The 16,982-nt window shown below is 44.8% G+C and overlaps 1 protein-coding gene across 1 annotated transcript in view; it reads left to right on the plus strand.

Moving 5' to 3' along the window:
- Positions 1-16,982, plus strand: part of LOC142257282 (uncharacterized) — a 73,179-nt gene that overhangs the window by 13,763 nt on the left and 42,434 nt on the right. The window lies entirely within an intron of this gene.

Raw genomic sequence — 16,982 nt, forward strand, 5'->3', positions numbered from 1 at the left:
AAGATAGTAACAAAAAATAGATGATGGTTCTGTATGCAGTTGTCAATAAACATCACTATCAGCAAATATAATCCAGATATCATCTATATATCCAATCATGTGCACAGAATATTCTGCAACAATGTCTAACTGGATCCTAAAAACTTGTTACCAGTCAGTAATAAGATTTTGTATTAAATCTTCCTTATATATGGGCTTGTCTTATTATATTCTTTTGGTGGTACAATATTGCAACAGAACCCAGGGAGTTGAGAGAGTTGGTTGGCATATTGTGTATAAACACACAACTTTGTCAAATTTATTAGCACACTTTCTATAAAAAAAAAAAAAGGGAAAGAGTTTGAGAATAAAGGATAATTTTTCCACTGAGTCTCATCAAGAGGAGTCAGTAGTCATATCCCAGGGGGTAACTGGTACTGGAGATCTGATCACGTCAGATTTAAGATGTCCAAAAGGCACAATACTGTGACAGGACAATATGTATCATCCTACATCTAGGACCTATGGCACCATGTTATAGAATGTAAACATATTCCGAAAAAGTTTTGTAATTGGGAGGCAGAAATGAGTCACAGTGTTGTCCCCCAGCTGCCATTGTAACTCATCCAACACCAATGTGGGTTTACACACTATAAGTAAGGGTCATCAAAGTGCAAAAATACATGATTTATTAGAAAATGTGGTGACACAAAACTTGTAAAAGTTAGTGTGAATAATTAAAAAAGACACCAGACCAATCAGGATGTTACATGTGTATAGAATATTAGTTCCAAATTGCAAAAAAGGCACTCATTTCAATGTGTATACAATCAATAAGTCGTCGGGCAGCCTTGGGGCCCTCTCTCCGGACCAATCCTGTATTTTGGCACATGCCAATCGATCCTTGTGCAGGCATCTAAGGGTATGACTTGTGCCTTGATGGGACTTTTATGTTACAGCTCTAAAAAATTCCTGGACTTGCCACGACTAGTGGCTTTATAGCTTCACATACTATTATCCGGGGATATACCCTATATTAGAGCCGACAGGCCTACATATCCATTACGTGTTTATATCAATCACTGCCTCCTTTTGTTGCATTGAATTTATATATGCCTTACTGTGCATGAATGCCATTATTGCTCTTGAATATATGATAGAGATGCTTCATAGTAGAGACTTATTGATTGTATACACATTGAAATGAGTGCCTTTTTTGCAATTTGGAACTAATATTCTATACACATGTAACATCCTGATTGGTCTGGTGTCTTTTTTAATTATTCACACTAACTTTTACAAGTTTTGTGTCACCACATTTTCTAATAAATCATGCATTTTTGCACTTTGATAACTCGCATGTCCTCCTTTCCTTAATATGACTAGGAGTTGGTGCTACTCGTATGGTTCCTGGACATACAGGAACAACGGGTGTATTTTGAGTATGGTTCTCTGGAAATTTGTTCTACTATAAGTAAGGGTTAGTTCTTGTGCTTCGAACACATTGGGGAAAAAAGTATTATGTCAGCCACCAATTGTGGACGTTCTCCCACTTATAAAGATGAGAGAGGCCTGTAATTGACATTATAGGTGACCACAACTATGAGAGACAAAATGAGAACACATCTAGAAAATTACCTTGTCTGATTTGGTAAGATTTGGTTTGCAAATTCTGATGGAAAATAAGTATTTAGTCACCTAAAAACATGGAAGATTTCTGGTTCTTACAGACATGTAATGTCTTCTTTAAGAGGCTCCTCTGTCCTCCACTCTTTACCTGTAGTAATGGCACCTGTTTGAACTTGTCATCAGTATAAAAGACACCTGTCCACAACCTCAAACAGTCACACTCCAAACTCCACTATGGTGAAGACCAAAGAGCTGTTGAAGGACACCAGAAACAAAATTGTAGCTCTGCACCAGGCTGGGAAGACTGAATCTGCAATAGGCAAGCAGCTTGGTGTGATGAAATCAACTGTGGGAGCAATAATAAGAAAATGGAAGACGTTCAAGACCACTGATAACCTCCCTCCATCTGGGGCTCCATGCAAGATTTCACCCCGTGGGGTCAAAATGATCACAAGAACGGTGAGCAAAAATCCCAACCCACACGGAGGGACCTAGTGAAAGACCTGCATAGAATTGGGACCACCGTTTACAAACGCATCCATCAGTAACACAATATGCTACCAGTGACAGTTCTTGCAATGCCAGACGTGTTCCCCTGCTTAAGCCAGTACATGTCCGGGCCCATCTGAAGTTTGCTAGAGAGCATTTGGATTATCCAGAAGAGTATTGGGAGAAAGTCATATGGTCTGATGAAACCAAAGTAGAACTGTTTGGTAGACACACAACTCATGTTTTGAGGAGACAATGCTGAGTTGCATCCAAAGAACACCATACCTACTGTGAAGCATGGGGGTTGCAACATCATGATTTGGGGCTGTTTCTCTGCAAAGGGACCAGGACAACTGATCCGTGTACATGAAAGAATAAATGGGGCCATGTATCGTGAGATGTTGAGTGCAAACCTCCTTCCATCAGCAAGGACATTGAAGATGAAACGTGGCTGGGTCTTTCAGCATGATAATGATCCCAAGCACACCGTCAGGGCAACAAATGTATGTCTTCGTAAGAAGCATATGAAGGTCCTGAAGTGGCCTAGACAGTCCCCAGATCTCAACCCCATAGAAAACCTTTAGAGGGAGTTGAAAGTCCATAGTGCCCAGTGAGAGGCCCAAAACATCACTGCTGTAGAGGAGATCTGCATGGAGGTATGGGCCAACATACCACCAACAGTGTGTGCCAACCTTGTGAAGACTCACAGAAAACGTTTCACCTCTGTCATTGCCAACAAAGGATATATAACAAAATATTGAGATTAACTTTTGTTATTGACCAAATACTTATTTTCCACCATAATTTGCAAAAAAAAGTTCAAGGTGATATTCTGGATTTGTTTTCTTATTTTGTCTTTCATAGTTGTGGTCACCTATGATGTCAATTACAGGCAAATCTCATCTTTTTAAGTGGGAGAACTTGCACAATTGGTGACTGATTAATTACTTTTTTCCCCACTGTAACTTTATATGTATGTACTGGAAATGTTTCACATTAAGAGTAGTGAGGAGCGAGCATCCCTTGCACTGCTTAATACTCGATCAAGATTAAGGTCCTCGATAGAGTATGGCAGGTGCTTAAGCGCCATGCTGATGATCCCGCCCGCATGTTGTGCAGCTCTTAGACAGCCTATCAACATGTGGGGATTGCCTGCCATACACAATAATGAGGTAACTATGTTTTCCACTGGCATTACTGTAATGGGCCGGCCGCATCATCTGCTGTTATATGAGACCTGAGGGCTTGATGCTTGCATTGCGATGCTTGATTCAGGGAGAGGTGATGAAGGAGGGAGAGCTTAGATTAGAGCAGGGCTTATACACTTGCACCCTTTAGTGTATTTCATGTGGCACTTAAGGGTGTATTTAGCTTTGTTTAACCTATTAAATAAAAAAACAAAACAAAAAACGACGGGGGTTCCCCTTCATTTATGATAACCAGCCAAGGTAAAGCAGACAGCTGAAGGCTGATACTATCAGGCTGGGAAGGTCCATGGTTATTGGACCCTTCCCAGCCTAAAAATAGCAGCCTACAGCCATCTAAAAGGTGGGGCATCCATTAGAGGCTCTATTTTTGGCACTTTGCCTAGCTCTTCCCAATTGCCCTGGTGTGGTGGCAATCAGGGCAATACTTTTGGGGTTCCTATCAGCTGAATATTGTCAGCTGGCATGAAGCCCAGGGGTTAGTAATGGAGAGAGGTCTATCAGGCACCCAGTTACTAAACTAATAAATAAATAGAACAAAAACACAAAAATATTTAAAAAAAAAAATACTCCAACTCTTGCCCTGGTTCACAATTTATTTAAAAAAACATGCTGTTACGGTTCGGGGTCCTTCTGAATCCCGAACCGGTCAAGTTCCATCATTGACTCCCACTTTGGGATCAGTCGACTCCACAGCGCCACCTGTCTGTCGCTCGAGTTGTCGGGCTGACGGGCATCAGGTGGCTAGAGTTTTCTACCGTTCTGAGCCTAAGTGCTCACTTAGCGCTACCGCGCACGCGCGGGTTCACGCAGCCTCTCCAGGCACTATGTGCGGGAATACCGCTATTGCGCATGCGTGTGAAGTCATCGCTGACGCGGCGGCCGCTGATTGGCTTGCGATGATGTCAGCGATGATGTGGCAGCCGCTGATTGGTCGCGGTGACGTCAGCGGTGATGTGGCAGCCACGGTTGTCCACAACCGGCGCCATTACCACATGCCATGTGGCCTGGACCAGGGAGGTGGCTATAAAAGCTCCATAACCACGTCCATCGGCGCACGAGCATTATTGTCTATTGCTGCAGCTCAGTGAGCAGACTGTGCTGCATGTATGCTTTGCTTCTAGTGCCATCTTTCCTGCAGTGCTTGTGGCAGGTGTGTGTGTGCGATAGGACAGAGTTAATTAGGGTTAGGCGCCGAGTACCATGTTTTCGTATCTCGGTACACCTGTATCTTGGCACGGTGAGGGTGAGTCTCTGTCCTATCAGTCCTCGGGCAACCAGTAATGCTAGCTGAGTAGCCCATGCGGTCTGACGTGTCCCCACACACGTGACCGGCAGTCAGCAGTGCCTGTGGCAGACTTGTGTACGCTAACCGGGCTATCCTACCAGTCTATCGTGCTTCCTACGCACGTGACCGGTTCAGTGTCTATGTCCTCGGTTTCCCAGTGACGCTAACTGGGTTACCTCTCGGTCTAACGTGTTCCTACACATGTGACCGATACCTGTTTGGTTTTCCTCTTGGTCTGACATGTCCCTACACACATGACCGATATCCATGTACCTGTGAAGCTAACAGGGACATGCTACACGTTGGGGGGTGCCCTTAATCATCCGCTTCGTTCTCATTTGGGTTCTCCTTAGTTCCTGTTTTCATCCACCAGTCCCGTAGTGGCTGTGTCATCTGCCCGGCGGACTTCGGGCGACTATTGGCATCATATTATTTTATATCCAATCGTCCCCTCTGTAACACATGCGTCCACTAAAGTAGTCCACTGAATTTGACATAGTCCACAAAAGGAAAGTTTGTTCCTTTGTTGTCCTTATGAAGGAGACGGATGTCTCTGAAACGTGTCATCCTGTACGAACAATAAAGGAATTATATTAATAATAAATTGAGAACTAGTGCGGCATAGACACGATTTCTTCTTCTATTATTATACAAATGGGAACCTGAAAGACATTACCTCTTTCTTGTTAAGAAAAAATACAAAAACAAGACACTGTTCCTCGTTCGCCAATTTATTATTAAAAAAAATCCCCGCCGCTCCAATATATTCTATGGCGTTCCCACCATGTCTACCAATTCGGCAATGAACAGTGATGATGTCACTGAGTTAATGATGTCACTGCTCGTGAGACATTCCGAGTCTCGCGCTGCCCTCTGAGTGACCTCTGGAGAGCGTTGATGAGCGGTAACTAGTGATGGACGAGCACTAAAATGCTCGGGTGCTCGTCTTGAATCACGAGAATAATGGAGGTCAATGGGAAACTCAAGCATTTTTTGGCGAACAAAACAAGAATCAACAATTTTTCACATCTAAAATCCTGATGACCCATCGACTAGGAATGGAGGAGGAGGAGGAGGTAAGGGAAGAGGAGTTCCTGAAGCCACATATTTTTTAACAGAGGTTTATGGAAAAATATCATGAATTTTGTAAAATACCGGTAACACCAGGTGGAAAAATGACTACTGTGATTTTGTAAAGACCAATAAATTCAGGTCCTAACTTCAGTCAAGGTATCTTAAGCTTAATTTTTTTTGTAGATAACAATACCAGATCACCCACACACAGGTCCGGACTAGGCACACGTCTACAGTCAGCCGCACGCTTATACTTACAAGTTGAACCAATGTCACACAAATCCTGCTGAACCTTCTCCCATGTAGGCGATAATGCGGAGACCAATTGGTCCTTCCCAGGTTCCACCGATGAGAGCCCCTCCAGAAATGTACATAACTAGGGATGATGACCATAAACCCCCAAAAAAAGATGTACCAGAAGATTCATGGCGACGATTATTGATGGCAAATTTGGCAAGCAGGAGGAACGAGGACCACTGATCCTGATTATCTGAAACAAAACAAACAAATTTTGCTCCAAATTCTGATTTACACGTTCTGTTTGCTCTTTAGACTGAAGGTGGAACGCCAACAAATGAGTTAGCGCCAAAAGTTGGCAATAAACAGAGTTCCTCTATCAAAGACTGTATTAGAGGGAACTCCGTGGAGTTTGACAATCTCACAAATAAACATGTAGGTTAGTCTTAGCATTAGATAACGACAGTAAGGCAATAAAATGTGTCGCCTTAGAAAACCTATCCACCACAACAAAAAACACTATTACCAGCAGAGGACGGTAAATCTGTAATATAGTCCATGGAAATGTCTGTCCAAGGTAGCATAATAACACTCAAAGGCTGTAAATATCCTGAAGGATGAAAGTGAGATGCCTTTGTGCGCAGGTAGCCCACACAGACACATACAGTGCCTACAAGTAGTATTCAACCCCCTGCAGATTTAGCAGGTTTACACATTCGGAATTAACTTGGCATTGTGACATTTGGACTGTAGATCAGCCTGGAAGTGTGAAATGCACTGCAGCAAAAATGTTATTTCTTTTTTTATTTTTTTTTTTAAATTGTGAAAAGTTTATTCAGAGGGTCATTTATTATTCAACCCCTCAAACCACCAGAATTCTGTTTGGTTCCCCTAAAGTATTAAGAAGTATTTCAGGCACAAAGAACAATGAGCTTCACATGTTTGGATTAATTATCTCTTTTTCCAGCCTTTACTGACTAATTAAGACCTTCCACAAACTTGTGAACAGCACTCATACTTAAGGTCCAGTCACACTAAGCAACTTACCAGCGATCCCAACAACGATAGGGATCGCTGGTAAGTTGCTAGGAGGTTGCTGGTGAGATGTCACACTGCAACGCTCCAGCGATCCCACCAGCAACCTGACCTGGCAGGGATCGCTGGAGCGTCGCTACACAAGTTGCTGGTGAGCTCACCAGCAACCAGTGACAAGCCCCCAGCGCCGCGTGGAAGCTGCTGCGCTTGGTAACTAAGGTAAATATCGGGTAACCAACCCGATATTTACCTTGGTTACCACCGCACGGAGCTACACGTGCAGAGAGCAGGGAGCAGCGCACACTGAGCGCTGGCTCCCTGCTCTCGTAGTTACAGCACACATCAGGTTAATTACACGATGTGTGCTGCAGCTAAATGTGCACAGAGCAGGGAGCAGCGCACACTGCTTAGCGCTGGCTCCTTGCTCTCCTAGTTACAGCACACATGGGGTTAATTTCCCGATGTGTGCTGCAGCTAAATGTGCACAGAGCAGGAGCCGGCAGCACAGGCAGTGAGAGCGGCGGAGGCTGGTATCAAAGGTAAATATCGGGTAACCAAGGACAGGGCTTCTTGGTTACCCGATGTTTACATTGGTTACCAGCGTCCGCAGAAGCCGGCTCCTGCTGCCTGCACATTTAGTTGTTGCTGTCTCGCTGTCACACACAGCGATCTGTGCTTCACAGCGGGACAGCAACAACTAAAAAATGGCCCAGGACATTCAGCAACAACCAACGACCTCACAGCAGGGGCCAGGTTGTTGCTGGATGTCACACACAGCAACATCGCTAGCAACATCACAAAAGTTGTTCGTTAGCAGCGATGTTGCTAGCGATGTTGCTTAGTGTGACGGGGCCTTTGGTCAACATGGGAAAGACAAAGGAGCATTCCAAGGCCATCAGAGACAAGATCGTGGAGGGTCACAAGGCTGGCAAGGGGTACAAAACCCTTTCCAAGGAGTTGGGCCTACCTGTCTCCACTGTTGGGAGCATCATCCGGAAGTGGAAGGCTTATGGAACTACTGTTAGCCTTACACGGCCTGGACAGCCTTTGAAAGTTTCCACCCGTGCCGAGGCCAGGCTTGTCCGAAGAGTCAAGGCTAACCCAAGGACAACAAAGAAGGAGCTCCGGGAAGATCTCATGGCAGTGGGGACATTGGTTTCAGTCAATACCATAAGTAACGTACTCCACCGCAATGGTCTCCATTCCAGACGAGCCCGTAAGGTACCTTTACTTTCAAAGCGTCATGTCAAGGCTCGTCTACAGTTTACTCATGATCACTTGGAGGACTCTGAGACAGACTGGTTCAAGGTTCTCTGGTCTGATGAGACCAAGATCGAGATCTTTGGTGCCAACCACACACGTGACGTTTGGAGACTGGATGGCACTGCATATGACCCCAAGAATACCATCCCTACAGTCAAGCATGGTGGTGGCAGCATCATGCTGTGGGGCTGTTTCTCAGCCAAAGGGCCTGGCCATCTGGTCCGCATCCATGGGAAGATGGATAGCACGGCCTACCTGGAGATTTTGGCCAAGAACCTCCGCTCCTCCATCAAGGATCTTAAGATGGGTCGTCATTTCATCTTCCAACAAGACAACGACCCAAAGCACACAGCCAAGAAAACCAAGGCCTGGTTCAAGAGGGATAAAATCAAGGTGTTGCAGTGGCCCAGTCAGTCTCCTGACCTTAACCCAATTGAAAACTTGTGGAAGGAGCTCAAGATTAAAGTCCACATGAGACACCCAAAGAACCTAGATAACTTGGAGAAGATCTGCATGGAGGAGTGGGCCAAGATAACTCCAGAGACCTGTGCCGGCCTGATCAGGTCTTATAAAAGACGATTATTAGCTGTAATTGCAAACAAGGGTTATTCCACAAAATATTAAACCTAGGGGTTGAATAATAATTGACCCACACTTTTATGTTGAAAATTTATTAAAATTTAACTGAGCAACATAACTTGTTGGTTTGTAAGATTTATGCATCTGTTAATAAATCCTGCTCTTGTTTGAAGTTTGAAGGCTCTAACTTATTTGCATCTTATCAAACCTGCTAAATCTGAAGGGGGTTGAATACTACTTGTAGGCACTGTAGGACACCAAATGCATCTGAATTCTGAGCTACCAAAAGCGACGCAATATGAGATTCAGAGTACCTTTATACCTGGGGTGAGAAGCAAAATCATGATGCTCCCCCAGAATTTTAAGATGTAGATTCAGGAGATCAAATTACTTGTTCACCGAAACCCCAGACAGCACCTCACCTTGAGCCTTAGCGATTTCAGACCCCACATCAGTACTGAGTGCCGACACCACCAATTCCTTCTGAAGAATGGGGTTAGGTTCCTTACAGGGTTCCCCTGGAAAACTCCTCAGCAAAGCATTGGCTTTAATGTTTTTAGAACCAGGGTGACTAGTAACGAAAAAATTAAAACCTATTAAAAAATAATGACCATTGAGCTTGGCTCGGTATAAGATGCTTAGCCGACTCAAGGTAAAGAAGGTTTTTATGGTCGGTAATTGCTATCACAGTATGAGTAGTTCCCTCCATGAACTGTTGCCATTCCTCAAACACTAACTTAATCACCAGTAATTCCCTGTTACAAATATCGTAATTAAATTTGGCTGAAAATAATTTCTTGCAAAAGAAAGAGCAAGGACGCAGTTTACCAAGAGACTGACCTTAAGACAACACAGCTCCCACTCCCTCTTCTGATGCATAAACCTCCACCGTAAAAGGTTGAGATACTTAAGGCTGTATCAATATGGGTGCCAACGAGAAGCACTTCTTAAGACAGTTGAAAGCCTATAAGTTACCCTGAGTCCATCTAGAGAAGTCCATACCCTTCTTATTCATGTCAGCAAGTGGTCTTGCTATAGCAGAGACATTCTTAATAAACTTCTGATAATAATTAGGAAAACCTAAAAAACTTTGCAGTGCTTTGAGGTCCTCGGAACGGTCCCATTTCAAAATAGCTTGTAATTTAGTGGGATTCATCTGAAAACCTGCAGCTGAGATAATGTAACCCAAAAACGAAAGTTATTGAATGAATAAATGAGAATATGATCAAGGTAAACGATTAAAAATATCCCTAACACATGAAAAAACACAAAATTACCAAAATGCTAGATAACCAAATGGCATCACCAGATTTTCAAAGTGCCATTCTGGCGTATTAAATATCGTTTTCCCCTTATTTCCCTGTCTGATCCAGACCAGATTATAGGCCCTCTAAGGCAAAGTTTAGAGAAACATTTAGCATCTACAATCTGATTACATAGGTCAGAAATGAGTGGCAGGGAATATGGATCACAAACCATTATCTGGTTGAGCTTATGAAAGTCCATGTCACAGACTTTCCTCTGTTGCAGATTCTGGTGACAGGTTCTCAGTCTGAATCTCACTTTTTCTTGTGGGACTCTGTTTATTAAATGGATTCCCCTTCCTTTGGGGAGGAGAAGGTTCATGTCAGTTTTCCTTCTCCTGGTCAGGTGTTTCTGGTTGGGATCACGCCCAGGTCCTATAAATACCCTCTACTTCCACCAGAGGGTGCTGGTTATTTTCATTCATTTGGAAGCTTGGCCAGGAGGAGGAAGGAGCTGGAGGAAGGAGCTTGAGAATCCCTCTCTGTAACTTTCTTTGTTTGCTGCAGCATTGGTGCTTGTTGCAGCATTTCTAGGTGTGCTTGTTATATGGTATGATTGAGACCCAGTAGTCAGTTGTCATTCCCTCCTTTCATGTCGTTTCTCCTTGTGCATTTTTGTAGCTCCTTTGTGTGTGGTTGTTGTGTGTACGAGTTGTATTTTTTACCCATTTTGTCCTTTTTTGTTGGGGGGATGTTTACTTCTGTTTTTGCCCCTTCTCCCCGAGTGGTGGGTTGTGGAGGGGGGGGGGTGTCATCAGGGACAACGACAGTAGATAGGACCTAGGTTGGAGGACCAGAGTTCCCTACCTTTAAGGGTACCTCTGGGTGTTAGGATGAGCACAGGGGCCTCAGCCTTCGGGACAGCATAGGCTTCACTGGGTCGCATGGTCGTAGTTCACTATTCTTTGTTTTAACAAAGAAGAAACCAGCATCCACCGGAGACGAGGATGGCTTGATGTGCCCTTAATCCAAACTCTCGGTTATACACAGATGATCAAAATTAGAGAACAATGTATGATCACTTGCTTTTTTAATAAATAACGTAATCTACATTGATCAACATTGGAAGGTTTTTTGTAAGGGGTGCACATTGGCACTAGACATTTTTTTTTTTACAAAAGATCCAAAGTTTATCAACATAAAACTTTTTGGGCCAAATTGTGATGATGATGATGATAATCAGAGAACAGCGATGACTGTAGGACAGAGAAAGATGATCAGTAAATGTTCTGCAGGTACCAACAGTCACAATCAGTAGGACGTGTACCGGCCTTTCTTGTGAATTACTTCAGCACATCTGCCTCTACAGGACATCACTAGTCTCTCACTCTGCTCTGGTGGGATTTTGCCCCACTATTCTTCCAGTCTCTCCCACAGTTCTTTGACTATTGTGGTTTCTTGGCCATAACTTTGTCACCAAGGATTTAACAGAGACTTTCTATTGGGTTTAGATCAGGACTCTGGGCTGTGGTCATTTCATTGTTTCCATGTTTTCAAGGAACTGCTTTCCCTGTTTTGCTGTTTGACAAGGGGCATTGTCCTGCATGATTGAGTGATCAACGCAAGTAAGGAACCATGTGTTGTGAAGAAGGTTCTGATCCACACTTACATTCTCTCTGCCATGCAGCTGTATAGGCCCAGTCACACACAACGACTTACCAGCGATCTCGAAAACGATGCGACCTGATAGGGATCGCTGGTAAGTCGCTGGGATGTCGCTGGTGAGATGTCACAGTCAGACCTTAGCAACAATGCAGGAACGATACAGGTCGCAGTAGCGACCTGTATAACGATCTCAGCAGTCACTGTGACCCTGTCACACAGTGTCAAACACAGCGATGCATCCTGCCCAGCAGGACATCGCCTTTGAAGAAAATGGCCTGGACCATTCTGCAACGACTAGCGATCTCATAGCAGGGGCCTGATCGCTGGTAGATGTCACACATAACGAGATCGCTAACGGGATCGCTACTGCGCCACGGAAACCGTGACTCAGCAGCAATCTCGCTAGCGATCTCGTTATGTGTGACAGTACCTTTAGAGAGGTCCAACTCCTTCTACAAAAAACATTCCCCAAACCATGACCCTTCCTCCACCACCTTTGGATTCAGTCTTAACACACAGTGGGTTCAGTATTTCCCCAGTTTATCGACGAACATAATGTTTCCCATCAGACCTAAATAAATTAAATTTGCTTTCATCAGTAAAATGAACTGTGGACACTTTTCCTCTGTCCACACAACATGCTCCTCACCAAAGGTGAGTCTAGCCTTGTGATGCTTTCTTCTAATGAGATGTTTGGTCACTGCAGAGTGGGCTTTCAGTCCAAATGCTCTTAAACGTAGTGACACTGTATGACGATCCTTACCCTGTTCAGTGCTGAAGTGGCGAACAATTCCAGCTGCAGTGTGGAAACGATTACTCATGGAGATTCTTCACATTATACTGTCCTCTCTCATATTTGTTTTTTAAGGGCAACTAGCCTTCTTGGGGGACTTGAAAGAGTTTGTGATGCAATATTATATGCAATATTCTCGAAATCACAGACTTGGAACGAACATCTTCTCTTGCTATGGCTGATTTGGTCACTCCTTTGGCCTTCATCTGGACAACCTGCTGTCAAGGGGTTTCAGTCACTTTGGAACGGCACAGCATTCAGGAAATTGTGTGTTCTCAAATTTTGATCACCAGTGTATATTCCTTACGAGCTAATGTCTCAGGACCGAACAAATTATACAGTCTGCACTTGGCCAATTTTGACCCTGGCCTCAAACTTATGGCGCAGTCATAAGGTCTATGCTGCAGCAGGTCCTGACAACCCTTCTCTGAGAACACATCACCAAAATCTGACAGAGGATCCAGAAGACCAGAGGTGACCGCCGAAATACAGGTCCCTAGACAGTGTTCTTTACAAAATGTGCTCCATTTCATAGTATCATAGTATCATAGTATCATAGTTTTTAAGGTTGAAGGGAGACTTCAAGTCCATCTAGTTCAACCCGTAGCCTAACATGTTGATCCAGAGGAAGGCAAAAAAAAACCCCAATATGGCAAACAAGTTCCAATGGGGAAAAAATTTCCCTCCTGACTCCACATCCGGCAATCAGACTAGTTCCCTGGATCAATACCCTGTCATAAAATCTAATATACATAACTGGTAATATTACATCTTTCTAGAAAGGCGTCCAGGCTCTGCTTAATGTTAGTAGTGAATCACTCATTACAACATCATGCGGCAGAGAGTTCCATAGTCTCACTGCTCGTACAGTAAAGAATCCTCGTCTGTAATTATGATTAAACCTTCTTTCCTCAAGACGTAGCGGATGCCCCCGTGTTCCAGTCGCAGGCCTAGGAGTAAAAAGATCTTTGGAAAGGTCTCTGTACTGTCCCCTCATATATTTATACATTGTGATTAGATCTCCCCTAAGCCTTCGTTTTTCCAAACTAAATAACCCCAAGTTTAATAACCTGTCTTGGTATTGCAGCCCACCCATTCCTCTAATAATCTTGGTCGCTCTTCTCTGCACCCTCTCCAGTTCAGCTATGTCCTTCTTATATATCGGTGACCAGAATTGTACACAGTATTCCAAGTGCGGTCGCACTAGTGACTTGTACAGAGGTAGAACTATATTTTTTTCATGAACACTTATACCTCTTTTAATACATCCCATTATTTTATTAGCCCTGGCAGCAGCTGCCTGACACTGTCCATTTAATTATGTCTTGGATTTTTTAGTCAGTAGTGGGGTTATGTAATGCAAACTAGTGGAACCCTAGTACAATTTATGCAGGAAGGCCCTTGAGCACATATGGGATCCAGTTTTGGGCTCCACATTTTAAGAAGGACATACAGAAGTTAGAGTCAGTTCAAAGGCGGCAACTAGACTACTACAAGGAATGGAAGGCCTCACATATGAAAAGAGGTTGAAAAAGTTAGATATGTTTAGCTTAGAAAAAAGACGTCTCAGAGGAGATCTCATTTATATGTATAAATACATGTGTGGTCAATATAAAGGACTGGCACATGACTTATTTCTTCCAAAGACAATACTAAGGACCAGGGGGCACTCACTGCGAGTGGAAGAAAAGCGATTCCGGCAGCTAAATAGGACAGGGTTCTTTACAGTTAGAGCGGTCAGACTGTGGAATACACTACCACAAGAGGTAGTAATGGCAGATACTAGAACAGCTTTCAAAAAAGGGCTGGATGATTTCCACAGTACACACAACATTGCTGGTTATAAATGACTTTGTGACCAAATGTAGAACTGGTGGAGGAAGGTTGAACTAGATGGAGTAAGGTCTTTTTTCAACCTATGTAATTATGCAACTATGTAAGATACAAGCTCCGAACTGAGTACCTGTCACGTTTGGTATGGGGAAGTACAAAGCGAGTGGTGAAAGGTAAGAAGGGAAGGGGACCCCTGCGTCTAGGGAAGGGGGAAATGGTGACCCCTGACCAAACCTACATCTGGTCTCTCACCACCCTAGATAAGTTCCACACCTATGCGCCGAGCAGGATACCTGACCCTCTGTATCCCTAGTGCTGGACCCTAAATAGGGAATGGGTAGAATGAGCTCTTCATTAACGTCACTAAACACTAAAGAAGACACAAGAAGGACACACAGAGGAAAGTGCATGAACCAGATGACTCTGGTAGTAGTTTAGTAATGATACCACACATGGGTACAAGCCACCTGCTTGCAACCAGAGCTTGTATGAACTGAATAATATCATCCCCACTAGTCCAAGGAAGATGGGAGTATTTAAGCATAAGGGGAATACTGATGATCAGCAGCTGGATGAAAGGAGAGCTCCACAGGGTCCGAAAGGGGAAGAGATGAAAACCCAGCAAGAAAGCTACCTAGTACAATGAATACTAACAGCAGCAACAATGGAGAGTCAGGGAGCATTTTGCACAGCTAAACCCTGTGGCCTTCTACTACCAGAAACCACATGACTATCTATCTCCCATGACAGTACCCCTATACTGAGTTCCAGCCCCTGATGAATCAAGGACAAAATCAGTATAGCCTATGGTAAAGCTTTCCACAACTCTGTGGGAGTGTACTGTTTGTCACCTAAACAAATTAGTTGCACCAGTCGCCACTTCACTGAGGCTGTGCTGCAGGGCTTCCAGCTTGCAATTGATATGGACGACGTGCAACGAGATGACAATATGGAGCTGGAGAAGGAGGAGGTTCAGTAACTGGTGTAGGAAGTAGAAGAAACCCTGATGGAACTAAGACCCGCAATCCTCGGCGTTGGTAGCACGTGAGCCATTCCAGGGTCTGACTCCATTGCGGCTTCCACAAGATTCACCCAGTGTGCTGTCAGGGAAATGTGACATCCTTGGCCACAAGCACTTGACTTCTTGTTGGTGGTTAAGTGGACCTTCCCAGTAACTGCATTGGTGATGGCACAGGTGATGTGATGGGACGCGTACTTGTGTATGGGGATGGCATATCAAGAGAAAATTGTGGCAGCTAGGGACCGAGTACCGAGGGTCGACTGTGGCCATAAGCTTGCACAAAGGTTCAGTGTCCACAAGTCTACACAGCAACGTTTCCAGGGCAACCTGTCTGGGAATGTGTCCATTTAGTGTTTCGGCCTGTGGATGGCTGGGTATTCCCTCTTCTATTCCAATGCCTGGGGTAGAGACAGGTGGACGCTGCACTGTGACAAGGAAGTGGGTGTGCTTGCTCATGGTGGTTGCAAATGTGCAATGGCAGATGTAGGGCGGGAGACATCTGTGCCTGCATCCTAGACAGGGGATTGATCAGCACGTAGCACAGGGGAAGAGCCAGTGATGTCAACTGCAGACTCTGACTGTGGACCCAGGCGTCCAGCCCACTCAGGTGCCTGGATGGCATGTGCCTGAGCATACTGGCAGTGGTCTGGCCCCTACTAAGTTTGGTACGGCACAGGTTGCAAATGACTATATTTTTTTTATACTTTCTTGAAAAAAAAAAAACCTAACCCTTGATGTGGGTGAAGTGTGGGTGCTCTGGGGAACAATTGCCCGCCTTCTCACTCTAACCCCCCCACACTGCCTCTTGCTGTCTGTTGCAGTGCTGCGGGTCCCTCCCCCACTGCCTCTTGCTGTCTGTTGCAGTGCTGCGGGTCCCTCCCCCACTGCGCTGCTGTCCTCGTTCTGCATGCCACCTTCCCAGGTTGGGACAGTTACTTCACCGTTCACCACCTCATCTTCCACTTCCGCACTCTGGTCCTCCCGATGTCCAAACTTCATCTGACTTGATGGCTCCTGTGTAACATCATCACCTACTTCTTGAGCTAATAATTGCCATTCCTCACTGTCATCTTCTTCTGACCATGGCTGCTCAAATATTTGAGCCTCACAACACACAACCATCTCATGTCCCTCTTGAAAAACACAGAGAGTGAAGCCGCTCATTCCTGGGAATCACCTGTGGAGCCAAAATGCTTCCTACACCCAAATATGTGGGACAGGAAAAGCCTCCAAACCAGGGTTAGGAGGGAGGAGGGGATTACACTGCACCGGCCCTACAACAGCTCTGAGAACTATTCCAGCAATATCTGCCCATAATCCCCGCACATTACACACAGGGCTCTGCTCCATCCTCCCACACCACAGTCCTGACACTGTGATCATGTGACTGATCACATGATGGTGACATCACACAGGTCCTGTGAGCACAGGCGGTGCCGACTCTGAGGTGAGTGCATGTTCTCCTCACCCCGAACTACAGGAGAGAGCGACAGACCCCGCACTACACATGAGGGAGAGAGAGCGACAGACCCCGCTCTACACATGAGGGAGAGAGAGCGACAGACCCCGCTCTACACATGAGGGAGAGAGAGCGACAGACCCCGCACTACACATGAGGGAGAGAGCGACAGACCCCGCACTACACATG

The sequence above is a fragment of the Anomaloglossus baeobatrachus genome, chromosome 1 (genome assembly GCF_048569485.1).
Source record: "Anomaloglossus baeobatrachus isolate aAnoBae1 chromosome 1, aAnoBae1.hap1, whole genome shotgun sequence".
Taxonomy (NCBI): domain Eukaryota; kingdom Metazoa; phylum Chordata; class Amphibia; order Anura; family Aromobatidae; genus Anomaloglossus; species Anomaloglossus baeobatrachus.